This window comes from Hyaena hyaena, unplaced genomic scaffold (assembly GCF_003009895.1).
Source record: "Hyaena hyaena isolate Hyena2069 unplaced genomic scaffold, ASM300989v1 scaffold_403, whole genome shotgun sequence".
Classification (NCBI taxonomy): domain Eukaryota; kingdom Metazoa; phylum Chordata; class Mammalia; order Carnivora; family Hyaenidae; genus Hyaena; species Hyaena hyaena.
Genome location: NW_024081035.1, coordinates 158,717 through 185,819, shown reverse-complemented (window position 1 = coordinate 185,819; position 27,103 = coordinate 158,717).

The window sequence follows — 27,103 nt, the reverse complement described above, 5'->3', positions numbered from 1 at the left end:
TTCTGCGGAAAAAAAAGAAAAAAAAACACCCAAAACCAAAACAAAAAAAAACCCAAAAAACAAAAAACAAAATAAAACAAAAGGGGGGGAAATGGGAGGAGTGCAGCTCTCAAGCAGGGATGGGCGTGGTGTGATCCAATGAGTCAGGCGGGAGTTCTGCCTGGAGGTTGTAGGGAGGAGAGTGGCCGGCGCTCCACCTCGCTTTTATAGGCGTGTAAACTCCTAGGACCGGGGCGCAGCCAAAGTTGTTGCGCTTTTCAACCCAGGCCAGTCCCAGCCTCCAAATCCTAGGCCAAGCACCCCGCTGAAATTGCCTCAGGCCATCCCCTGGCTTTCGCCTCAGGGCGATTCCAATCTTCCACGCTAGCTCTGGGGGCGGAGCCAGATGCCTCTGCTCCCTTCTCCTCCGGGTGGGGCTGGGGGGCCTGGGCGGGGCGGGGGGCTTTGTCTGCTGGCGCACTGAGCCCGCTGGGGTGAGGAGATCAGGTTCCCTCTGTGTCTCAATCACCCAAAACACGAACTTGAGGTCACATCTGCCAGTTTTTAGCGCCTTGCCTTCCCTCTAGAGCTCCAGCCAGCTAGGAGCACGGACGCCGGTGCCCGCGCGCCTCCTCAGGGGTCCAGGCCCGCCTCGAGGGTAATGGCTGCAGGCGCGACCTCTCCCAGCCAGCCAGGCACCTGCACAAAGAAGCAAATCGGAGCGCAGCCCCTCCTGGGCGACTTGGAGCGTGGTATTTTGTGCGCAAAGATTTTCTACACCCCGAGCGGAGGTTTTCCCCCCGAGCGGAGGTTTTTCTGTTTCGGACTCTCTTTTTCCCCTCTCACTCCCCACAGACGGGGTGGCCCGTCTCTCCAGTCTCTAATCCAGGCCTGATTTTTACTTCCCCAGTTTGCACTCACGTTAGAAGGCTTTCTCAGTGGAGTCTGCGTCCTTTCTCTCCCAATCTCTTGGGTGTGGTACGGTTTCCTATGGCTTCAGATCTTTTCCGTGTGATGCCTGGGCGCGAGTGCAGGTACGGAGCTCCCTACTTCTCCGCCATTTCCACCTCCAGGGAACTACTGCCTTATACCTTGGTTACCCGTGCTGTCTTGTTTGAAGAGTTTTCTAGGGCCCTATTCTATCCTATTTGGATAATTGTTTTCTCTACCTATCAATTATATTCCACATGCTTCCCATTTTGCAGGAATTCCTATACAATTTTGTTCCACTAATGGTATGATTTCCCTTTATTGTCAAATACTGTTATATATATTTACATTTTTTTTTGCTTTAACTCTTTCCAAAGGAAAATGCAATCCAGGCCATGTGGCTGCACGTTAGTTATAGACTGGTACATCTTTGACTCCATTTTTCTTTTTCACTGTCCTTTCTTCTCCCTGGCATGGCCAGATTCTTAAAAATCCAACATGGCTATACCATTTTCAACCCCTTGTTCTCAGCTCTTGGTCCGTCCTTTTTGATTCCTCGTTTACGTATTGGCATTCCTGAGGACTCCAGTTATAGCAGGGTTTCCCAGGAGTGGCACTATCAACATTTGGGGCCAGAGGATTTTTTTTTTTTTTTATGTAGATGGCTGTCAGATGTTCAGCAGCGTCCCTGGCTCTTACCTACTAGATGCCAGAAGCGCTCCTCAACCTCCTCCCAACCCCACCTAGTTTGTGACAGACATGTTTCAAGGATTGCCACATGTTCCATAGAAGGCAGAATTCCCTCTAGGTTGATGACCTAGAGCTATGTAGGATTGTCAAACATTCGCAATAGCAAATACTGCAGCAAGTGTATTTAAAAAATATTATTTCATAAGTGAGAAGGTCTTTACTATTTTCAAGGGTACTTTTCTTTTCATGAATTGTATTTCATATGCTGATGTCCTGGGGTTGTCCTGAGTTCATGAAATTTTATTCTTCACTATTAAGATGGTTTAGCTCATAAAAAATGAAATGTGATTTAATTGTTGTAAGTTAGTGAGACTTTTCATTTGAAGGATTTCACAGAGAGAGACAGAGAAAAAGAGAAAGAAATCATAGTCAAGAGGTACCAATTGTAGAATAAGAAATGATAATTACTTTATTAATGGTCACTGTTTGGAATGAATTGTGGATAAAATTATGTTATCTTGGAAAACAAGAATTCACCCACCGTGCTGATCCTTACTGACTTCTATCCCCGAGGTTCAATATGTGAAGATTTCGTCTTCATTATAGTCCCTTTGAGATGAAAGAAGTATACACTAAGTGAGTCTGCAGGAGTAGACTATATTCCATCTATTTCATCCAAAGGAACCTCTCTTGCCAATACTTCCCTAAAAACTCACAGCTCTATTGAACCAAAGACTCCACATGAACACATTATGGAAACACCATAGAAGGATAAACAGAAGCTCATCCTGAGCTTCCTATTTCCCATCCTCCTGATAAAATTAACTGAAGGTAAGATGGATCAAGCTCTACCACCCATAGGGCACATGCAGTACTATACATGGAACTGAAAATCATCCAGTGTTTCCAAAGGGAAACTTCATCTTAGGGACACGATAATATTTCATTTATGCTATATTTGGCATGATTCATTCACACTTTTGAGATTTTAGTCAATGCACATAGTCCTGCATTCAGTTGAAGACAGTTGCAGATTGGCAGCAAGAACTTGAGGAAGAGATTTGCATCTGGAAACTGAATTGTTGCCCAGGCAAAAGAGGCTTTTGCTAGATTCAAGAAGTGTTTTACCTTATGCTTTGTATTTCTAAAACCAGTATTTGAGCACTACCTTTTCCCCTCTTGAGCCTCGTGGGGAAGAGGATGCTTCATTTCCACACCTGCTGCCTGGCTCACCAGGACTGGCCCTTTACCTGCACATGGTTTCTCTGGATTCAGCTGGCCTCCAGCAGGGTGCTGCTGAGTGCGTTGCCAGACGTGTAGCTGAGTGATTTGTCCTCCATGTGACAGAGACACTAAAAACTTCCTTTGAGCAAATACAGAGAGGGCAAACTGAAAGGGGAAAGTTTTTTTCAGAATTTATTTTATTTTAGAAAGTATTTTTTGTTGCTTTGAGATTGGAAGGCCATAGATCCTTTATTTATTTATTTATTTTCAGTTCATCTCCTTCAGCTCTTCCCTCCCGTTGACTAACCTGTCATGAACAGTTTTGGAAACTCTGGCAGTAAATGGACTTTCTCTTGTCATTTGGCTTGAAGTTCTGCAGATGACAAATGTGTCTTCTCCTGTGCATCACATTCTTTTAACAACCTGAAAACTTCACTTCGTCCATCTTTGCTTTGGCCTGAAATAGCCAAACAATTGTGCCAGTGGTTTAGTGGGATCCAAAGCCTCCAGAAAATGCCTCTGCCCTTCATTTCCTTTTTTGTTTTTCAGGTTATGTGACTTGCTGCTTCATTCAGTGGCATGGGCTTTTGGAATAAATAGATGCTTATTCGCTGTCCTTAAAGATAGGATACATTTATCATGTTAATAGTCCAATACTTTCAGTGTGCTGGAACAAATAGCTTTCTACGTATTACATTTTTTTTTAATGTGTATTTTTGTGTGAGAGACAGAGACAGAGCGTGAGCAGGGGAGGGGCAGAGAGAGAGAGAGGGAGACACAGAATCCAAAGCAGGCTCCAGGCTCTGAGCTGTCAGCACAGAAGCTGATGCAAGGCTCGAACCCATGAACTGTGAGATCATGACCTGAGTTGAAGTCAGCTGCTTAACCAACTGAGCCATCCAGGCGTCCATACATATTACATTTTTAAAGTGTATTTATTTATTATGAGAGGAGAGAGAGAGAGAGCGTGCACACAGGGGAGGGACAGAGAGAGAGAGAGAGAAGAAGCTCAAGCAGGTTCTGGACTTTCAGTGTGGAGCCCAATGCAGGGCTTGAGCTCACAAAACATGAGATCATGACCTGGGTCAAAATTAAGTGTCAGATGCTTAGCCGACCGATCCACCCCTCTTGCCCCTCTACATATTACATTTTTATCTTCACAACAACCCTATATTCTACGACCATGTTAGGGCCAATCTCTGTCTACCACCTTTTCAAATCCACTTCTGGAAACCATGATAAGTGGTGTGGATCTTCAGGCATTCTTAAAAGGGATAGGAATGAGCTTTGAGAGGTATCTCCAGCCAACATTGTGCAAAAACTCCCTAAATGTCTCTTCTATTCTGTAAATTTCCTCTTCAAGGCAGATACCGGTACCCCCCCCCCGCCCTCACCCACACACTCCTCTGCTCTCCCAGAGTCCCTCAGGACTCTGCCCTTCTCCACTGTCTTACCACCATTTTCCTTCCTCTTTCCGCCTGCCACCCCCTGTAAGAAAAATACTTTGCCTTTGGTGAGCATCATCACTGGAATTCTGGTTTAAAAAAAATGCTGCCCTTTGTTTCATGTCTATGAAGAAATAGAGGCAAAGAAACTAATTTTCCCAAGACCACTCAGCTCACAATAGCAGATTTAGATATGAACCATGACTGTGTTCTTTCCTTCTGATCAGTTTTCTTTGCAATTCTGTCATCTGTAGATGATCCTGTTTATATCAAGGCTTAATGTTGGATTTTATACATGTCTAATCAACATTATTTGAGCAGAGTGATTACTGGAATTACAGCTGACAAGTCCAAGTGTACCCAGGGGAGTTTAAAATGGTTGGGAAAACTTGTTAACTGGGTTGTTTATTTAAAAAGGAAACAAAAATCCCTCAGGTTATAAAGTTGGAGGCAACATAATTAAACAGGCATCCCAAGGTGCATTCTTTAGAAAGACTTTCTAGACTAACAGATTTCTTCTTCATCCACCCACAGTATCCACACAACCATTACTACACTGACTGATCTTCCTGTAGGGAAATCAGTATAATTGCTCAACATCTCAACATCTACAGATGTCACCAGCCCCAGGCCTTAGCTTTTGTTTTGCCCCTACTGAGTAAGCGACGAAATTTTATAATCATTGTGTTGTTGTGTTTCATATAATGTGAACTCTATTTGGCAGACTCCTGCAGTCCTAGTGCACAGGCATCTACATGGTCCAATGGGGATTTGGTATCCTTTCTCTTTCTTTAGTTTGGTCCTTCCAAAAACACAGCTCAGTCTCCACATCCCTGCTAGTCAATGGTCCTCCATCCTGGTTTTATGTAGTAGCTCCCTAAGGGACTTTTATAAAGTGCTGATGCCTCACCCCACTGCTGATCAGTTAAATCAGAATTTCAGGAGGTGGGGAGAAATCTATTGTGCTATCTCTGGGCTACATGACTATTATTGTTAAACTAAACTACTAAATGTCCATTGGGATATGATTATAGGAGATGGTTCAAAAGACTGCTATAGAGGTTGTACTTTGCGGTTTCAGTAAGAAATCTACCAATTGCTTGTGATGTCCTGGCTTAAAATAAAGGGAATATCAGTCAGATTTGCCATTAATATATTGAAGGACAGATTATTCTTAAACTCAATGACTTTCATCAAGGAACATTTATTTCTTTCTCATGGGTCTGTAGATAAGCATGGTTTGGCTGGTCCAAGGTGGACTCTGTTGGTTAGTTTTGCATCCGGATTTAGGTAAGCTGTATTTTACTCTAGGTGCGGGTATGGTTCAAATCCTTCGTCATCCTAGGACCACTGGCCGGGTGGCATATGTACTTCTCATGGCAGATCACTAACACTAATTTCAATGGCACCGAAACACTTCTGCTTCTGTCATGTCCACTTGTATGTCTTTGGACAAAGTAATTCCCACAGTGCAGCCCAACACGAGTGGGACAGGAAAAAAAGTCTTCTGCCCATATGCAGGGAAAGAGGATAAATATTTATTGACAGACATTTACAAGAAGAAATATGAATTTGCTGACCAGTTCTTAGAGTACAAGTGACTAAAGAAGGTTTGGATTCTCAACTTTTCTGTTGACGTAAAGTTATTCTGGTACTTTAAAAAATTCATTTAAAAGGTAACAAAACTGCGCCAGCAGGGGTGCTGTGGGGACACAGTTCTAGTCACTGGAAGTGTTAAAGCAGAGTGTAGATCATCTTTTGGCGGGAAATGTGTGTAAAGGATTCTAGCATTAGCTGATTATTGAGTAAATCGGTTCGATTTGTAGTTGCTTTACAAGAGGAGGGACAGAAAAAATAGGACGTGAAGAGTCAAAGTTCCAGTTGTCATGATAGGCCATCTCCAACCAGAGGAAATTACAAAGAGGTATATAAAATGCCACACACTTGGGTTTACAATGTAATTGCTTATATATTCTAAATAAAAAATCTGTGCATAAGAGACTATTAAATACAGAGAACAAACTGAGGGTTGATGGGGGAGCAGGGAAAAGGGGGAAATGGGCGATGGACATTGAGGAGGGCACTTGTTGGATGAGCACTGGCTATTGTATGTGAGCAAAGAATCATGGGAACCTACTCCCAAAGCCAAGAGCACAGTGTATACACAGTATGTTAGCTAACTTGACTATAAATTATATTAAAAACAAAAGGAAACTGGCATATAGTTTATAGTTTATTGACTTTTTGATTCTTTGATTAAATATAGCATTAATTAGAGGCATACTGTGTCCAGAGCCTCTAGTTGGCCATGAGATTACCTGCTGGCTGGTATTAATACTACTATTAATGATAACAACTGAGGCAGCAACTAATATTTTTTAGAGTATTGCCTCAGTGCCAAGTATAGCTAAGTGCTTTACATGGATAATTTCATCTTCCAAAGGTTTTGTGAGGTAGATGCTAAGGACAATTCCATTTTACAGAGGGAAACTGGGGCCTAGTGGGATAAAGAATCTGCCCAAGGTCCTGCAATTTATGAGGTGTCATTGAGAGTTCAAGTGCGGGTGTTTGATTCTATAAAGTGTGGCGTAATCGTAATACTTTATTGACTGCCTATTCAGACTGACTTGCCATGACAAGTACTAGCACTTTCCCCAGTGGCCTACTCTATCGTATGACAACCACCCACCATGGACACTTCTCTGCTATGGCACAGTTCTGGAATTCTCATGAGATGCTACTGTGTCTACTTTGGGCCAGTCTTCTCTCTGAGAGTGCCTCACGAGTTTCTGGAAATCACGTGTTTCAAGAGTGCCATCGATCAGGATTCCTTCCCCAAATCCAAGGGACCACCCTCACCACAGCCTCAATTCACTGGAAACACATTCTCTGTGGTTGGAGCTGCTGCCCACTTTGCTATAGGTTATTTCTGACTTGCCAGAGGTAGCTGGCAGCCAAATGGAAGGCTGGGATTTCCCAATCAATAGTCATTAGAGCTGCATTTGTTATACATGGAATGGCCTTGAGGGCTGGGGTACACCCTTAGCCATAAAAAGAAAAATACAAAAGCTTATTTTGGGAACATAAACAGCTCTCTTCAGGGAGCAGTTAGAATCAGACAAAGAAGTGCATTCGCAAGTGTCCTTTACTCTCAGACATCATTGCTGCCTCACATGTAAGTACTTCTCAGGACGTTTAAGTTCCAGGACTTCTCCTTTAAGGGATGTAGACTGGAACAGGCTGAGTTAGCTGTGTGTGTCGTGTCTGTGTGTTGGCTTTTCGAACGGAAGGAAGAGACTCAAGTCACCAGTTTGATTCACCAAACTTGAAAGCGAAAAGAGAGCAAGGAGAAATAAAAAGCCTGCCTTGATAATAAATCTGGAAAAAAAAGCACAGACTATCCTTTTAGTGAAGGATAGTGAAGGTGAATGGATGGCGGACACAGAAGTAGAACAGGCTAGATAGAATCTGTCAGAATGGGAATGAGAATTAACACATGGTGGTTAGTAATTTATTGTGATAAGCAGGATGTCCCTAAGCGGGCAGAGTACTGCAAGGTATCCTCAAACAGTAAGAAGAAGAGAGCAGAACACATTTTATGGGACCAAATGACTGTGATTCATTAGGTAGTGCTGGTATATTCTCACAGGTTTACTTTTTTCCCTTTTTCTAATATCAACAATCACTTGGTCTTCCAGAGTCACCTTCCAGGCTGAAGTAGGGAACAAACTATTCTAAGTTTGTTTGGTTAATACATTTCCTAAGATAAAATTGATAAAATGCCTTGACAGAGAAGGAAAAGGCCCATGGTTTTCTCATCTTTTAGGTCTTGCTCAACTAGCTTTGTATTTCTTATCCCCTTTGCCAATTTAATGGCTTCACATCCTGGGTTTTAGAAACCATTTCTTATTCAGTCTAATTTACCTTTACACCCTTTTAATGCCCAGATGCTGTTGAGTGGTGGAGCCTTGAGAAAGGCATCTACCTTAAAATTTTCCCATCATTCCTTTCTTACTCTCAAGAATGTATCCAGAACCAGTCACACCAGCCTAGCTTGAAGTAGGCTCAGGAAATCCAGCCATTTCTTTCCATTAGGGTCCCGCAAACATTGCTGTCATTGAGCACGGACCATGCTTCCAAATGAGACTGGTTTCTAAGTAAATCAGACCAACTTTAGAAAAAACAGAAGGAGGAAACTGTGAGAGTAAACACACACCTTGGGAGTAAGGGAGCCTCAAACTAGTAGGCCAAGGCCTGAGCCTGCGAGTTATAAACTGTGAACTTCTCAGTTCTTTCAACTCTTGAAATATCAGCTGCAGATGGAGAGAAATTCTGTCTGTATTTAGGCCATTGATTAGAGTAGGCATAATATGGTGATGTAGCTAAAATGCTCTGACCCCTGAAGAGGCAGATAATAATAGATGAGCTATCTTTATTAGTGTGTATGTTTGTACAAAGCTGCTTCTTTATATCAAATTTTTGCATTCCATGTTGCCATGTCATTAAAAAAAAAAATCCCACCTCTAAAAAGGTACTAAGGTGGAGAGGTAACTAGATACACCGGTACATAGACAAATGGGTGAATCCAAATTCTTTAAGTGGTAGTTTTCAAATATAAATCAAGATAAGTTGGTGCTTTTAACTCAAAATAGGGAAATTTAACCTTAGAAAAGTGGTAGTAAGATGAAACTAGAGGATTATATCAGAATGGACTAAAATTAGAGATTTTGATATAAGAAGTTATGCATTAAGTTATGATCCTGACACTTAAGGCAAAAATGCACACACAAAGGAACAAAAACAAAAAACAAAAAACAAAAAAGAAACCACCCTCTATTTAGTACAAGCAGTAGGAAGAGAGAGAGAGAGATACTAGGGACATAGTGGACCATAAATCTGGGAATTAAACTAAACAAGTAGATAGTAGCTCCTTGAGGCAGAGCCCATATCTCATAGTTCTTTATCTTTGAGAATTTCTTGGCTTACATTGATTGCTTGACAGATGTTCATTGTTTGAATAAGATACAGAGAAGGGAAATGTTATGCACATTAATCAAGATAGAAGCTAGATGGTGTAACCATTAGTAAGAGTCAAAGATGTAAACAGAAAAAAAGAGAGCCAAGATTTGATGGGAAACTGGATAAAATAAGAGATAGAAAATGGTTGGAAAAAAAGTCATTCAGTCATGTGTGAGAGAGAGGAAAAGGGATTTGGAGCAGGGTCTGAGTAATAGGATTATAGGTGGGCAAGGCAGTTATTTGGGAGAAATGAACCGCTGTATTTTTTTAAACATTTATTTATTTTTGAGAGACAGAGAGTGACAGAGAATGAGCAGGGGAAGGGCAGAGAGAGAGGGAGGCATAGAATTCGAAGCAGGCTCCAGGCTCTGAGCTGTCAGCACAGAGCCTAAAGTGGGACTTGAACCCATGAACTGCTAGATCATGACCTGAGCCACAGTCAGATGCTTAACCCACTGAGCCACCCAGGCGCCCCAGAAATGTGCTATTGTCCTTAGAGGAGAGCACTGTCTTGAAAGAAAGTCTTGTGTTGGCCAGTGGGTAAAAAAGCCTTTTTCAACATAGGCACAGAAAATGTGTGCATTTGTAAATACATATGTCACAAAGAGAAGCTGTATGAATGAATTTTGGGAAGAAAAGCTGATTGCTCCAGCCAGTAACTCCAGGCTAAGGAAGATATTTCTGAAAACTAGGTAAGCCTAGCTTAAAAGTGAAAGTGGCTGCTTCAGTCAACAGAGATTCACCATCACTGGAGCTATTCACATAGAGGCTGGGGAGCCATTATTGATGGTGGTTATTGGGTACCTTCAGGCAGCATATGGGCGCTGGGACACTTAGCCTCTGATATCCCTCTTGTCCCTGAGATTCTGTGGTTCACCACTCAGTAGTGGGGACCTGTTACTGCATAGATGCTTCTAGGTCCTGACAACCTATTCAGCAACAAGGGTCCTGGCTCCTGCCTCAAATGTAGCAAGAATCGCAGACACTACAACTGGATTAACAGTCTGCTCTCTGGGGGGAAAGATACCTCCATCTGTAGCAATGGCTGGTTTCTATGGTATACATCCTACCACCATGCTGATTTCAAGCTTTCAATGTGACACCGTTGAACCTGGAGTTGTAAAGGTATGCTCACAACAGACTCTCCGGAAACTGCTTCAGCACTTCTCTGAATGCCCTGCTCCAGGATCAATCATATTGTCCAAGAAAGTGTGATCAATTTGCAAGCTGTTGGTTCCTTCCAGGTAGCCCAGGAAGGCCAACCAGGGGGAAGGATAAGGCTCCACTTGCTGGTGCGGACAAACAATCATGCATCTGCTCCCTGCCCTCTTGCCAGCATCAGGACTGTCAGAGCAAAGCGAGTGGTGCTGCGTTTTCTCATGGCCATACTTGCTGTTGGGATTTGTCTGTGGTCACTTTTGCTTGCTGTGCATTTTAAAGGATATGAGTAAATATGTGTATGACATCCTTGGTGCAGTTTCCCTCTCCACCTCCCCCTCACTGATCCCTGCTTTCCCTGGTTCTTAGGACTGGCAAGACATACTGTAATGTAATGTTGAGTTCGTTGTCCTTGCCCTTCCTTTATCCTCTTCATGACTTCCACATGCCTCCTCTTTCTCTTGCACAGTTATAGGACGTCGTGCTGTATGAGCCAAGCTCTGCTCTGAGCACTTCTGCTATTAATACCTCAAATCCTCCAAACAATGGATGGGCTAGATTACTAATAATATCTGTGTTTTGCAGAGAGGAAGCTGAGACACAGAGAGCCTAAGTACCTTGTTATAGGTCACACAGGCAGTACGTGTCAGAGCTGGGATTTGAATTGAGACAGTGGGGAGTTTTCTTGATCTCCCTGGAAAGCAGTGTATAAATCAAGCAGATTGTAGGGAATACATTGCCCTGATAGATAAAGCAGAGAAAGTAATTTGCAAGAAGATGGATCAGGTTCAGAGAGAATGTTCTGAACATTCTACTGTGAGCAAGCCTGTGGGTCAAAGGTCTCATATGACCTCATAGAACCCCATGGAAAAGGAATGATTAGTTTTCACTCACTTCATTTTATCGCCTCAACTCTCACCTGAGTCTGAGATGAAACCTGCATGATTCTTTTTTTTTTAATGAAGTTCTTTTTTTTTTAATGTTTTTTATTTATTTCTAAGAGAGAGAGAGAGAGAGAGACAGCGTGAGCAGGGGAGGATTAGAGAGAGAGGGAGTCACAGAATGAAACAGGCTCCAGGCTCTGAGCTGGCAGTCAGCACAGAGCCCGACGCGGGGCTCGAACCCACGAACCGCGAGATCGTGACCCAAGCGAAAGTCAGATGCTTAACCGACTAAGCCACCCAGGCGCCCCGATTCTTTTTTTTTAAATAGAAAGATAGACTGGCATTGAGACTCAGAATTTTCATGGTTAGATCATTCCAAATTCAATATACATGTAATTGACCACTTTGTTTTTTTATCAATAAGACATAGATGTCATTAGGAATGACTTTAATCATTGTGGTGGTAGAAAACATCTAGTTTTGAAAACTCCACCAATATCAGCGTTTTCTTGCTAAATTGACTGGACAGTTGCAGCCAGAGGAAGACTCAGGAGTGAGCCCATTACTGATGGCTACTAACTAAAGAAGAGTAAAACCTCACTTATGTAAAAGTCAGATCCCTAGGAGTGGGATTTATTTGAAATTTTGCTGAAAATACAGAGATGAAATCAGCATATTCATTAGGATTAACTGCATATGAAAGAAAATAAAAAGAATCATGACTTAAACACAAGGTTTCATTTTTATTACATATAAAATAAGTCTGAAGATGTATAGTTTCAAGTTGTTGGTGGAGGTCAATGAGCATCAGCATCTCAGGCTCCATCCAACTTTCTGCCCCACCATCTTTAGCACATGGTTGTTTCAAGGTCCAACATAGCTGTTGGCGCTCCAGCCATCACAGACAAATACTAGGAAAACTAAGTAGTGGGTAAAGGGCAAAACTGTGCATATTATCCACTTATCCTTTTCCTGAGAACCAATCAAAAAAGACTCATTCAGCACTTCCTCTTCTGTCTCACTGGTCAGAATGTAGTCACATGACCTTTCCTAACTACAAGGCAGGCCAGAAAATGCGGGATTTTAGCCGGGTTACCTTAAATGAGACCAGGATGCTATTTCTCTGGAAGAAGAGGAGATGGATAGTAGGTAGGGAGTAGATAGTCTCTGCCACAGGAAAAATGACTGGGCTGCCCTAATTAATGTGACAAGTCTATACACTCTCCTGAGTAAAGAGCCCTGAGGCGCAGGTGCACAAATGACCTGCTTCTTCTTTTAGTGAGTTGTAATCACCTTGGCATTGTACCTATGGTTAAGGTATACTAATCTATCAGAGGTTAGGGTGAAACTAATGCAGGTTCTTTTCCTTTAAATGGGAGAAAACAAACTCATTAGATGCAAGAAAAACAAAAGTAAACTTTTATGCTACCTTCCAACCTTCCCAAGGCCCAGGGAAGAAGGATGAGGGGAGCTTAGGTCAAAGGGACACACGGAGCCCGATGAATTCCATTATGGAGACAGGGAGTGAATCTCATTCCCACAGTTTGCAAGTTCCCCAGAAAACTGGGTCTCCCCTCGGTCTATCAGGCAGGAAGAGGAGGACCACCTAGGAGTGGCCTTGGGGACAATGGCAAGGGAAGGACAAACTGGGTACCATTGTGCTTGGCTGCCTTGGTGGAAAGGGACTGGGTGGTGTGATCCTGGATCTTAGCCAGCACTGCCTGACAGGAAGCCTACCAAACTTCTTAAAAGCTAAAAAGCTGCCACACTCTTAAACTTCAACCACACTCCTGTGTTTCAATTCAAATGGTCCTATTGTATGAAGCTGCACCAGTAGCTTCATATGGAAGGACTATGAGCTTTAATCAACTCGCGACATGCTCTGTTCACCAAAGGAGGTTGTTTCTTCGTTTGGTGAGGACAGAGCAACCAAAGACACCTGTACCATTACACAAAGTTGTCTTCTTGCAGTAGTAGGTTAAGAGAAGAATTGTTAGTGTTAAGCATATCCAAAGAGTTAATGAGAACGCTGATAACTTGATACCAAAAGATGAGTGACAAAGAGACAAAAACCTATAAAAATGGCACATGTCTATGTTTGAAAAATTTAATAAGCAGCTATTGGGCAAGCTAGGCAAAATACACAAAAGTGAATTTAAGTTTAGGATTATTTAATATTCGAACAAATTGTCAGACTTTGAATTATCATAAAAATGACTGAAATCGGTACCCAGAAAAACCACTTCTATTGATCAATAAAAGGTTAAATTACATTCAATCCATGCTATTCAAGAAGGCAGAGAAGTATTTTAAATAGAAAAAATGTATCCAAAGTTGCTAGAATATATTTTAAATTATTGTTTAAAGGAATGATAAAATCAACCATGACTCATTCACTAAGAGTGCTGATAAAATTCTACTTCAGCATTACAGTTATTTCTGAGGAGCTCAAAGAAATTTACAATCGTGTCAAGTCACATTACATGGTTTGCAAACTTTTGATGGATTATGTTATTAGCATTATACTTATTTGGTTGATGGAAACTATTGACCAATTTTGTTATACAATTTCATTAAAACACAGAACACCATGATGGTAGAAGCAGAAATCATATCCTCTGAACGACAACTGGGTAGGACCTGAATTTTCTGACCAACTTGCTTCCAAATAGATACATCTATACATAAAACTTTAGAGAGAGATATTTGCATGTCTAAAACTAATGCCCTTATTTCTCCTGCATAGTTTTTCTTTCCTACCCACGATAGGGACCTAAGAATTACCCATTCCTCTTCTTATACCCACACTGGCCAGTCACCTGGTATTGTAACTAAGTCACCAGAACAGCTCAGGAACCCTCCCCTGGTGTGTTTTCAGTCCTTCTTGCTTTCTTGCCTGCCTATGGCTTGAACCCCAACTCATCTTCAGACCTCCCATCCCATTTCCTTCTTCATTTTCCTTCTAACATTGTCTTTTAAGACTCAAATCTAATCACTTTACTTTCCCACTTAAAAACTTCCAGGGCTCCTTATTGTTTATAATGAAAAGACCAAATGTCTTAATATGATCTAGAAAGCCCTTCGTCATATCACTCTTGGCCTACCTCTCTGAGTTTGTCTCCTGCCACCTTTGCGCATCCACGCCCTCCACTCCATCCTCCTTCACCCTTACCTGACTGGGTACTTGCTGCTGTTTGCCTTGGATGCCTGCCCCACTCCCCACATTACTCTTTTCTGCTTGATATATTCCCATGAGTTTTTTACTCTGTTCAAGTTTTCCCCTGTTCAAGCATATCTTTATTTGTATAGATTTCCCCGACCCCCCAGGTAAAAGTAGTTATTCTAAATATCTTACTTTCATAACATTCTCTCTCTCTATCATCTTCTATCTATCTACTCATCCATCCATCATCTATCCATCCATCCATCCATCCACCTAACTTCTATTCTACTTCATAGCATATACTACCTTTTAGATTCTATTTATAAATCCTTCTCTCCCTAGACTTAGACTTTTCTTCATCTCAGTATCTTCAGCACAGTGGTACAGGAACTTGCATTTGGTAGATTTTTAGTAAAATATTATTTTAATGAATTGATTTTTTTCAATGCTTTTGAATAGGGAAATAAAATGCTTTCTTTCTGAATGCTTATTCCTGTCATTTGGGGGTTCAATTTTATTATGAATCCTGTGTTACACTTTTTTAAGTTTATTTACTTATTTTTAGAGACAGAGAGTATGAGAGCAGGGAAGGGAAAGAGAGAGAAGGAGAGAGAGAGATCACAATGTGGGGCTCGATCTCACCAACAGTGAGATCATGACCTGAGCTGACATCAAGATTTGGACGCTTAACCAGCTGAGGCACTCAGGTGCCCCTAAAGCCTATGTTTCAATTAAGAGTAAAAAGCATCTATGTTTCTTCATTCTCAGCTTCTGATTATCACCAGGCTGATGGAAGTGAGCTGACACTGCTCTATTATTAGCTATGCTCCATAATTGGTCAGGAATTTTACATTTTATTAACACAAGTTGCTGCACCTTTCCCAGCAGCATGAATTATTAACTGTTGAGCATTCCTCACCCATATGTCCAGGAAAAGTATATTTGGCATGCTTAGCAAAGTCAGCCTATGATCGTGAAGTAGGTTATAATAGAGTTTGAATGAGTGAGGGTATTAAAATATATAACATATCGAGTTCATTTCCTCAAAGGAATCATGAGACCCAAAATCTCATCAAGTTGTTCTAAATATAGTGCCTAAATTATGTTACCTCTAGGTTTTTAAGCAGCAGGGCAAAATTAGGAACTGTGAATGTTGGACAGTAAAAAAAAAAGTTTCCTTTTAGGTACTCATCTTGAACAAGCTAATTAGATTTACTCCAGGAAATTTCTGGCATGGTTAGTGGCATATGAAAGAGAACAAAGAGAAATAGGGCACATTTGCTAGATCTGGAATGGTAACAAATGTAAGTTTGTTAGATTAGGAAATTTCTATGGTAGTTGCTTTTTAAAATTTTCTATGGAGTTTTAAATGTCCAGGGGATATAGTTACATAGTTTACGTGCAGAAACTTTGGTTGTCTTTTTAAAAAATCCACTCTAATATTCTCAATCAAGTACAATTTTATGTAATTTCTTTTCAGACCTTGTTATGCTTATTCCTAAGGACGATTGGGCATTTGGTTGGATGAGTGAATAGGTGGATGGATATTTTATATCTTCAGTGGTTCTCTAAATGGGATCTTTTATATTTTCAAATTTATTGTTTATGTGTAGCATATTCACAAAGATAATTCACAGTAAGTCCACTTGTACACAATGTAGACTTTTAGAAATTATTTATTTAACTAATTTGATCATCCTCAAACACCTAGACTTTTTTGCTTGTCATGGGAAAATAACTTTTAATCCTTTAAATTTACAAATTTGGTATGTTGTGCTAGAAATAATAGTCCTTTTAATTTCTGGATTTCTATCCTGGCTTCTTGCTAAAGCAACATCTGGGCCTGTTGCCATGGGGGAAACAAAAGTTATGCGATCTGTGAAGAGAATGGTCAGAATCCTCAGATGTGTTCACTTAGTGCTTCTTGGTTCTCACAGGTGATGTCTCTTATATCTGCTTATTGTTCAGTCTGTGGGCATTCCTTACTTAAATCAGCCGCTGGAACTTACCATCTGTCTCTCTCAGCTTGGTGAGGAAAGTTGATTGCTGTCTCCTAGTAACCAAGCCGACATCTGGCTTGCTCTGGCTTCTAAGTCTGAGCAGTATTCACCTCCACTTTTTAGGCCACCTCATTCCTCACTATTGTTATTCCAAAGCAAGGATAACAGCTTTCAACTTGGCTGCCTCTAATCTTCCTCAAGGGGCTAAAGGAAGTTCTGGATCCTCCTGATGTAAGCTAGGATTCAGGAAAGCTAAATATCAGGGATTTTGCCTGTCAAATTTAGTTTGATGGTTATGAAGATGGGAGATACTGTAATTGAAATAGATTTCCTGATTTCAGCCAGAATAATGGGATTTTGAGGATGAAGAGAGTCAAACTGCTGGCAAAATACCAGACAGGAATAGTTCCAGAAAGTAGCAAAGCTGGACCAATAGCCAGAGTGAATTGACCCTCAGAGGATTTTCAAAGTGAGTAGTAGATCATTGAATTCTCAAGATCAAAATAGGACGTGAGTCCATTATACTCTTTCTTGATCTGAATAATGGTAGGCAGAGGGTAGTCTGAACAGAGAGGATGATTTGTATCACCATATTCAGATCTCCTTAATTAAGTGCCAACTGGGTCCCCTTAAAGAAGGATCATGTTATAACATTTCAGGGGTGGAATATGATTCTCCAAACATCCCAAGAATACATGAAACCATTTACTAGTGTGATTCTGACTTGGGTCAAGGGAGATATTTCGATTTGGGGGAAAATGTTGAATATTCATTTTGAATTAATGCCAGTTCTTTGGGATTCTCAATATTTCTGTGGTCCATTGGTTTTTGGGAGGCTCATGAAAGTCAGATGATAAATGGGATTTCCCCCCCAAATCTATCTCATGGTAGGCTCAGCAGATTAATAAAACAATCCTGAAGATATTGTCCAAGTTTCAAATGTATATTTGGCAGAATAACCACGTTGGCTTCCTGATATATGAAGTAGGGGTTTTTAATGGTATGAAGGACCAAGTGAAAGGTCTTGGACTATAAAAATCATAACCCAAAGTGATGGAAGAGTCATAAAAATTAATACAACTTTTTAAGACTTTTAAAGATTGAATGACATGAGAGAATCTTTCCACTCCATCCTCATTTAAAGTCCATGCTTGGCTTCAGTTGAAGTAGATAGATTTTTAAGAAAGACAGAATATTAAAAAGTTAATAGTGATTTTAATAATAACAGTTGTTCCGAATGTTGTTGTTGTTCTTTTCTTTTTTTTTTAATCCTGGAAGGAATTAACTCATATCTTGGCATCTGTGCTTTAGTCTGGATGTTCTACTGATTTGTATTCCACTTAACTAATCCTCTCTTCTTCTGTGTCAAACCTGCTGTGAAAACAAACAAATAAAAACAAAACAAAATAAAAACAAAAAAGAAACCTATTGAGTTCTTATTTTTAGTTGCTGTATTCTTAATTTCTAGAATTCCCATTTAATTCTTTTAAAATACATTTCAGTTGGCTCATGAAATTCTCCAGAAGGTATTAATTAGAGATATTTTAAATTATATAAGTTAAATACTAGTTATTAATAATGGGATCAACTGTGTGTGTATTCTGTTGTCCATATTTTTTTCTCTTGGTCTTATTTCTTTTTTTAAAAAAATTTAATGTTTATTTATTTTTGAGAAAGAGAGAGAGAGAAAGAGAGAGAGAAAGACAGAGCATGAGTGGGGGAGGGGCAGAGAGAGAGGAAGACACAGAATCCAAAGGAGGCTCCAGGCTCTGAGTGGTCAGCACAGAGACCAGCATGGGGGCTCAGACTCACAAACTGGGAGATCATGACCTGAGCCAAAGTCAGACGCTTAACCGATCGAGCCACTAGGTGCCCCTTTCTTGGTCTTATTTCTTGATATGCCTCATCATTTTTTATTCAAGTTTATATTTTATGTATGAAAAAATGTGGACACTCCGGTGATGTTGAGGCAGATCAGTTTAGCCCAATCAAGGACTGAAGTGACTAAGGTCTTAGGAAAGCTCATTGTTCTGATTTCCTCTTACTTTTAGGGTGTAGCCTTCTAAGGTTTTCAACTGATAGTTTATATTCACTCTTTGGGAGACAAATCCCAAATTCCACTTTTAATCTGGTCAGCATCATAAGACTGCCAGAAACAGCTCTCTGCATGGCTTGGGTTTTCTACATGGAATTTTAATCTCCTAACCTGGACAGCTTGAGAACTCAGTAGATATCTTTGGGGGAAACCAGTAAGTTTTACTTCTCTGCATTACCTTTCCCTGGGATCTTGACCCTTCTAATGTTGACTGCCTCTTCAACTCTGAAGTTTAATTCCCCCCACCCCAATCCTGTGAGATTGCCAACGCCTTACTGATTTTTCTCTTCTCAGGATTTATTTGCTTATATTCCTGGTCTTTTGTTTCTGTGCCATCAATCAGCATGTGTCCAAAGGGGAAAACAACATGTAGAATATCAGCTCATCTCTTGGAGTTTCCCACTCTCTGGCCTCACCTTTAAGGCCTGGTTGCTTGTGAAGCTCTGTAATAACTTCAGAAAGATATACCTTGTGTTGTAGTCTAATATCTCTTAATCCTTGGTGGCGGCATTTTGTTTTCACTCGCTACTTTGTCAAAGGTTTTTACAGAAGTTCTGATTTAATCTAAAGTGGGGTTATCAGCTTTTTAAAAATTCCTAGATGATTTTCAAGTGAAGTCCAAGTTGAAATAGATTTTTCTTGGTGTTTTCCCATGTTACATGGGGCCAATTTTAATTATTTATATTTTCATTGAAAAATTAATATTCAGAGACTTTCAAACTAATAGAAATAGTTGAATATCTGAATTATAATGGATTTTGTCCTTTACAATTTGCTTTCCATTTTATCTGCTGTTATTTTCCATTCTCTTATTTTTAATATTTATAGTTGGATCTTTAATGGCTTAATAGTTATTTAGTAATTTATTTCCCAAATATCAGCTCTTTCACTTATTTATTATCTCTATTTTTTCTAATTTGTATTTTCTAATTTTTAGCTTTGTTAAATCAGTTTTTCTGCTTTAGTTTTATCTACTCATTTTCCATAATTACTTTAATTGACTAGTAATTAATTAATTTTGATTATTTCTTATTGATTAATATGAGTACTTTAGGCTTTGGATTTTTCTCTGAATGTGGATACAACTATGTTCCATAAGTACTGATATGTAGTAGTTTCAGTTTTCACCAAAATTTGAAATTGTTGTTATTTGGCCCTTAGCATTCTGTCCAGTGAGTTTACAGTAAGGGTAATATTGAATGAATTATGCATCATGTCTTGTTTTAATGGAGCTTTGAACAGGGAAGAGTTTTTGTAATTTTGTGAAACAAAAATTAGTCCAATTTTTTCGTAGAGAAGGGTTCCAGAATGACACTGGCTAAGAAGATTTTGTGTTTTTATTTTAGGTGTCCTTAGAAAATTTGGTTTAGGCCAACATTTAAAAAATAAATTGTGGACTTTTGGCTTTAGACTCTCTTTTGTCATTGCTATGCCAGGAACTGGCCATGGCTATCCAGGCAGTGGTCCCTTGTATCTAGTCACATGAGAGTCAGTGTTTTCCTGAAATCTCAATAGCCTTCGTCTTCAAAAATTAGTGATAAATACTGATTTGAGTTGTAAGTCATGTTTATTTCTCACTCTTGGTTAGTCCTTGTCCCTCAGTGACTTATAGATCCCTGGAGTAAATGTCAACTAACATATTTTTGCAGAAAGGAACATAGATTTCTTTGAAAGGAGGAAGTGGAGATCACAGAGTGACTTTCAGCCTCCTGAGATGTTGCTCGATTTCCCAGTAAGTGACGTGCCACTTATACTTCCTCATTTTCCTTCTTCCTGCCAGAATTCCCTTGTGTTTTTAGTTTTTAGTATTACCCAAGGTGATTCAGGTTGATAACATATTAAATAATATTTTTTTCTATATTTTCTACTATGGAGGGTAGGAATAAAAAGCAGTTGTCTGAAAGTAAAACAAAGAAAAAATAGCCTTTCGAATGTCTTCTTTTGATCCAGAGGGAAAATGAAAATATTTGCTGCTTTAATGTAATTTGACTATAATTGACATTGGAGTGAAGAGCATTTGGGGCGAGTCAAAGGTGATTTCATTTTGGACACTTTTCCGCTGGGGCAATAATTGATCACTCACTTTCTGAAGCATGTTTGGTCAGAGCCATGTCTAATGCTATCACAGGGAATGAGACAGAGAACAGAGTCCTTGGAAAACAAATCTCTCTTTTGCAAAGCTCTTTGCACATTTAGATAGCCTATCAGTCATTACACTAATTCCTCAGGAAATCAAATAAGACAACCACTCAATTTACTCTTTAATTTACTCATCAAGACACTCAGGAAGAGGCTGAAGGGTATCATTGGGTCTGCAGGGAACAGGAGATCACAGAGTAAAAGAAGCAAAGTGATTCTACTCATCAGGAAGGCGTCATTGGCTATTTCAAGGTTTTGTAACAAAAATGAGTTCTGTTGTGAGTTTTGAATAGATATAAAATCTTGTGGACACAGAAGTAACTTTTGGAGGCCCTAGAATAATCAGTCACCAGTTGGAGTGCTTTGCTTCCTTTTAATTTATTGGGCCATCCTTATGAAATTATATACTATGTGTTAAAAGATTAAGAAGCAAACATGATTATGACAAAAACAGAGGTGGTTGAAATAGCTCATTGGTAAACAGTGGAGATTGCCTTTCTACTTCTACTGAATATTAAAAAAAAAAATAAAAGAGACTTTAGGAAAAGCCTCCAAATTCTAGTAAAGACTCTTCATTTTTACCTGGGTTTTTCCATTTTGTTTTCTGTCCGTGCCACTCTGGAATTTGACAGATTCCAATACAAAAAAGGTAAGGACAGAGGTAAAATGTTTCAAGGTGAAAGTACACAGTTGAAGAGTTCTAATCCAGACTCTTGGAAGGGAAATCTTTTAGTTTGCATGTGATGCAATTTGCTGATCCCCTGTCTCTCTCTTTTCTCTCTCTCTTTTCTCCCCGTGCTCCATTGCCTCTTGTTTACTGGGCAATCTCTTTTCTACATATGAAATTCCTAGAAGTAGATGGTAAACTGCTGGAGGGCATGGACTGATGGACTGCATTCTTCCTCATTCTCCTCTCCTCCTTCATGCCACATTATCTTTTCAGGTAATGATCAGACTGCCTATAGCTTTTACATCCAAATGAGTAGTTTGACTTTCAATGTGATTTTAGGCAGTGCTACAAGTATGACAACAATGATGTCCATGCTGAAATCATTTTGAATCCTCTACATGACGAACTGTCTTACACTCCTAGAGCAGAGTTTTGTACAATCCTTTTACATAGCAAAAATCTTCATTGACTTGATATATATTTATAGTGAAACTACCATGAACTTGTACTAATGTGAATATAGATGTCATCTCCATTGCCGGCAGCCACCCTAAAGAACCTAACCTTGGGTCATAACTTTGCAGTATGCTCGACACTCGGCACTTGTTAGTATACTGAAGTGGCACTGTTTTGTCCCACATGTATGTCCCCTTGGCTTCCTTAACACAAAGTTCTCTTAACCTATCTATTAAATGGATTTGTTATGTAATGCACATCAAGCATATAATGTATAAATGCTAAGAAATGCTAAGAAATCCAAGAACCTCAGTATTTTGACCACAAATGTCTTCTCTTATTTTAACTTATTTGTGGCTCTCTACCTTCCCAGGTGTGCAGCTTCTTCCTGATTTTAATAAACTTTGCCCATTTTTGTCTTTAAGACTTTTGTGAGTCATATTCTCCCTGGGGAACTTTGCCTACTCCCTTTCTAGAACTGGCCCTGGCCAACAGCACATGTTTGTTTTTAAAAAGAAATAAAACAAAGACAGTAACAACAACAACAACAACAAACCACTCAGATTCATATCAGCCAAACCATCATTGTGTTGATTTTCTGTAATATTCACCATAGCCTCAATCTCTCTTTCTCTGTCTGTCTGGCTCTTTCCCTCTCTTTATTTCTCTTTATTGAAATGTCTGAGAAGAGAAAAGTCCTTTCTGGTCGTAGAAGAGCCAGTTAGGGATTCAAAAATGCCTCTGTTCTGGAGTCAGGCCCAATGAATTCCTCCTTTGATCCTCTGGGTTACACACAGCAATTAATGAGACAGGCTGTCTCCCAGAAAAGGGTATTTTTCTAAAATGGATTTCATTTTGGAAAACAGTTAAATGTCATTAAAGGCCAAATCTAAAGAATAATTTAGATGACCAGGTTGAGTAATTCCATCATTTAATTGGTTTGTTTTGTGTCTAAAAAGCATTTATTCAAATATATATGTATTTATACATATATAATTTTTTTTTAGGCTGGAATCTCACCTCCCTTGGGGTAACTAGATCTTGAAGCACCCCTTAAGTAGAGATGTCACAGAGAAATACAAAGTGAAAGAGTCAAGTTTTGGCTTTTGAGTTCCAAAATAAATATATATTTATTTACCCAGGTTAGGTATAGAGTAGTAGACAGATTAAACCTGACATCTTTACTTATGGAGTTTGTAACTAACAGAATATACACTGAATATACAACTAAAAGATTATGTTACTACCCTCAATGGATTGTACTTTCCATATGAGGAATATCATATTTTTCATCTCTTTGCCAAATAATTATTTACCAAACTAGCAGTTCTGATGCCTTCCAATTCACTTTGATTTACCCACTTTCACTCATTTTGAAAGATAATTCAAATAAAACAGGGTTCTATTTAAGTAGAACTATTGCTATGGGGTTAGCTTCAGCTTTGCAAGGTAATTCTTAGGCTGTTTTGCCTTTGTTGTTTTATTGTCATTAATGAGACTAACTGGTGGGAAGGCAGGAAGAGGGGCAGGAATGATTAAATCTCTCCTTTTGGACATTTGCAAATCGGAGTGATTTACTGGGCACATAATTGCCATTTCACTCACAATTTTTAGGAAGAGATGAGGGAAGGGGAAGGGAGAACGTATTACAGGCAATGTAGATTACATTGACTGGTTATTTTAATACTTTACTGTTTGATAGAATATGATTTAATTGATTAGCAGAAGTATTTTCAGACCTTTGGATTCCCTGAGAAGCTGACACTGAGTTAGCACAAGAGGTTTATTTAAGGGGAAAGGGTTTAGCAAGATGTTTGTGTAAAATAAATGAAGGGGGGCAGGATGGTGCAGGGAGAGCCTCAAACCTCAGATTTGTTGAAGATTCAATCAAGTGTCAGCCCGGTGGGGAGCCCTATAGCAGAGGTCAGCCTTAAGAGGAGTCCTGTTTTGAGGAAAGAGCTAAGCTCCAAGTGCCACTATGATCAGTCATTGGTTGGAAGGTTTACAAGAAGAACAAGGCCTTGGCTTGAGATCCCGTAGGTGCCACAGCTGGAGGGTCTCAGCTCACCTCATTGCTCGCACTGAATGGTCAGGTCTTTCTTGAAGGAGAGCCCAAGCAGTATGATGCATGGCTGCCATGATCCCTAAGCCTGTTCCTCAGCCTGTGGCAACTAGACCTTGAAGCACCCCTTAGCTAGAGATGTCACAGAGAAATAGAGAAAGAGTCGAGTTTTGGCTTTTGTGTTGCAAAATAAACTTTTTGATATGCATGGCTGTGACAGTTGCTTGAGAAAAACTCATTGTATTTTTCAAAAGCCTGAGTTCTATCCAATGAAAGAGAGAAGAGGACAATTCCGTGACTAGAGAAAGTTGTTGTCACCTTCAAGACGGACTAGGAGGAGAGTAAGAGTAGAGGAAGAAGTAGAAGAGGCTACAATCCCTGGGCTGAATCCCAGAGAAGAGGACAGAATGGGATAAAGCAGAGAAGCTGTGTGAGAGCCTGGTGGGGACAACACTGTGCACATGCCAGTTCAGAGTGCTCTGTCCTTGGGCCCTTGGCCAAGGGTCTGAGTGTGCGTCTGTGATCCAGCTTATACACTGCTCCATAAACTACCGAGGGACCAGTTTTCTTCTAGTTAGTTTGCCCAGAAGAGATGCATCTTGGCAATTTGTCCACAAAGATGGGACATTTTCTTCTTTCAAATTCACAAAGTTCCTTGTATACCAGCAGGGAGGCTGCTGATGCATTGCTTTCTGGATGGAGTCTGAGAAAATCACAAGGTCTCAGAAGCCTCTCTATCCAAGCCAGCTACAGAGGAGGAGAAAATGTATTTATCAGGTGCAGATTATAAAATCATTGACCTGAATGAAGCTTTCTGGGTTGGTCTCATATCATGATGCTGAGAGGTCTAGAATTTGTCCCCTCGATGTCCAGAGTGGTACTGAGGTGGTGCTGAAGCCAGAAAACCTGGAGAGGCCATAAAGTAGAAGAAGGGACTTTTCTGGAGAAGTGAAGAACCAAGAGTCAAGAGGATCTGAGAATTAGTGGATGGCCAGTGGATAACATTGCCCCCCTCTGAGTATTCTATAAACCCTGGGGACTCGGTGATAGCTCTGAGAGCTTCCTCAGGAAGGATCTTCTATTGACAGAGAATCTCTTATATGAGTGGGATTACCTAAATCTCTGGGGTAAAATTCCTACCATCCTGAGGAATAGGGTCCCAAGGTAATTGAGTGGTAGAAAAATTTAGGTGCATACATTTGTTTTCACAGCTTAGTTTGTGATCCCCCCCCACCCCCATTAGAACTTCCTGCCCATTAATATGTAACTGAGGTTCCGAGTTGAAGCGAATTGTCTTAGATCTCAGAAAGAACATAGGAAAGCAGGACAGACTCAGGCTTTCTGAGCCCAGCCCTGGTGTTCTTTAACTCACAGCATCCCACTTCCTCTCTGCAACCTGTTAGGAATCTCAGCCAACCGCTTGCAGTGTTTGGCACACAGCAGGTGCTAGATAAATGCATGCTACTGAATGTTAATTGACTCATTTGCTGCATCCCTCAAGGTCAAATTAGCTACACACACAGGGCTGAAAGGCTTAAGTCCTGTGCTTTAATTAGCAAGTCGTGATGAACCTAAGTGCTTTAGAGAAAGGGAGGGAGGCAGTTGAAACCAGGATTTTAAATGATCAGAACTGCTGATCTGTTTATACACATGATGCCAGAATCTCACTGGTGAATGTTACAGGAACATTGTAACAGCCAAAGCACGGTGCACAGAGTTAGCACCCTGTGATGACAGAGCTGAGTGTACATCTCTTTCTTGTGAGGTTACCACCTACCATTTAGCCCAGACACAGAGCTCTTAGTGTTGTAGGGGTCTTTTAGCATACCCTCTTCCTCAGACTGTCTGCCTCATAGCCACGAAGTCTGGGAGCCAGACCAATTTATTTATGTTTCAAGTGCAAAGTGTTTAATGTACTTACACTGATTCATAAAGCAGATTCTACTTTAGCTCATACATTCATACACACACACACACACACATACACACACACAGAGCAAAATGTGCATTTGCTGACAGATTTCTTAATTTATGGATCCATTTTAAGGGCTTCAAATGTAGTACCTAAAATTTATGTTGTACAAAACATAAACAACTCAAGTGTTCATCAACAGGGGGATGGATGAAGAAACAGTGGTGCATTTATGGATAGAACGCTATGCAGTAATATAAAAGAACAAACTAGTTATGCCTACAGTAGCATGAAGGAATCTCAAACCATTGTGCTGCTCTAGGTACAAAAAAAGTACATTTGTATAAAGTTCTAGAAGGGGCAAAATAAGCATTTTGTGAAAAATAACAGAAAAGTGGCTGCCTTTTGGGGGAGAACTGCCTAGAAAAGTGCACACAAGAACTTTGTGGAATTATGGAATTGTGCATTGAGCATCTGTGAATTATACTGCATCTAAATTTTGCCTCATTGAAAATAAATTAATTGGGTAAAAAAGAAAAGGCCTGATAAAGGAATGGAGAAATGGAAACAGGTGGACTTGTCAAGGAATGGCACTTGCCATTATTTGTGTTGTCACCAAGACTGTGTCTACTTTTCTTGGCAACGTTGGACTCCACTGAAAAGAGTGCTGGGTAGTTTTCTTAGTGGACAGATACTGGGAAACATAGCCCTTTGCATAATTTGTCACTGGCTATGTGGATGACATTTTAAGTCATTTTTATTCCATTTTATTTTTTAAAAATTTTTAATGTTTTTATTTTTGAGAGAGAGAAAGAGAGATGGAGGTAGAGTGTAAGTGGGGGGTGGTGGGGACAGAGAGAGAGGGAGACACAGAATCTGAAGAGGCTCCAGGCTCTGAGTTGACAGCACAGAGTTTGACACAGGGCTCGAACTCAAGGACCATGATGAGATCATGACCTGAGCCCAAGTCGGATGCCCAACCAACTGAGCCACCCAGGTGCCCCAAAGTCATTTTTTAATATAGAAAACGTATTTTGTACTTCACACAACTAGGACTATCAGAGTAGAACAGATATATGTCAGGGCGCCTAGGTGGCTCAGTTGGTTAACCGTCCGACTTCAGCTCAGGTCATGATCTCACGGTTCATGGGTTCAAGCCCCGCATCGGGCTCTGTGTTGACAGCTAGCTCAGAGCCTGGAGCCTATTTCAGATTCTGTATCTCCCTCTCCCTCTGACCCTCCCTGCTCATGCTGTCTCTCTCAAATAAATAAAATAA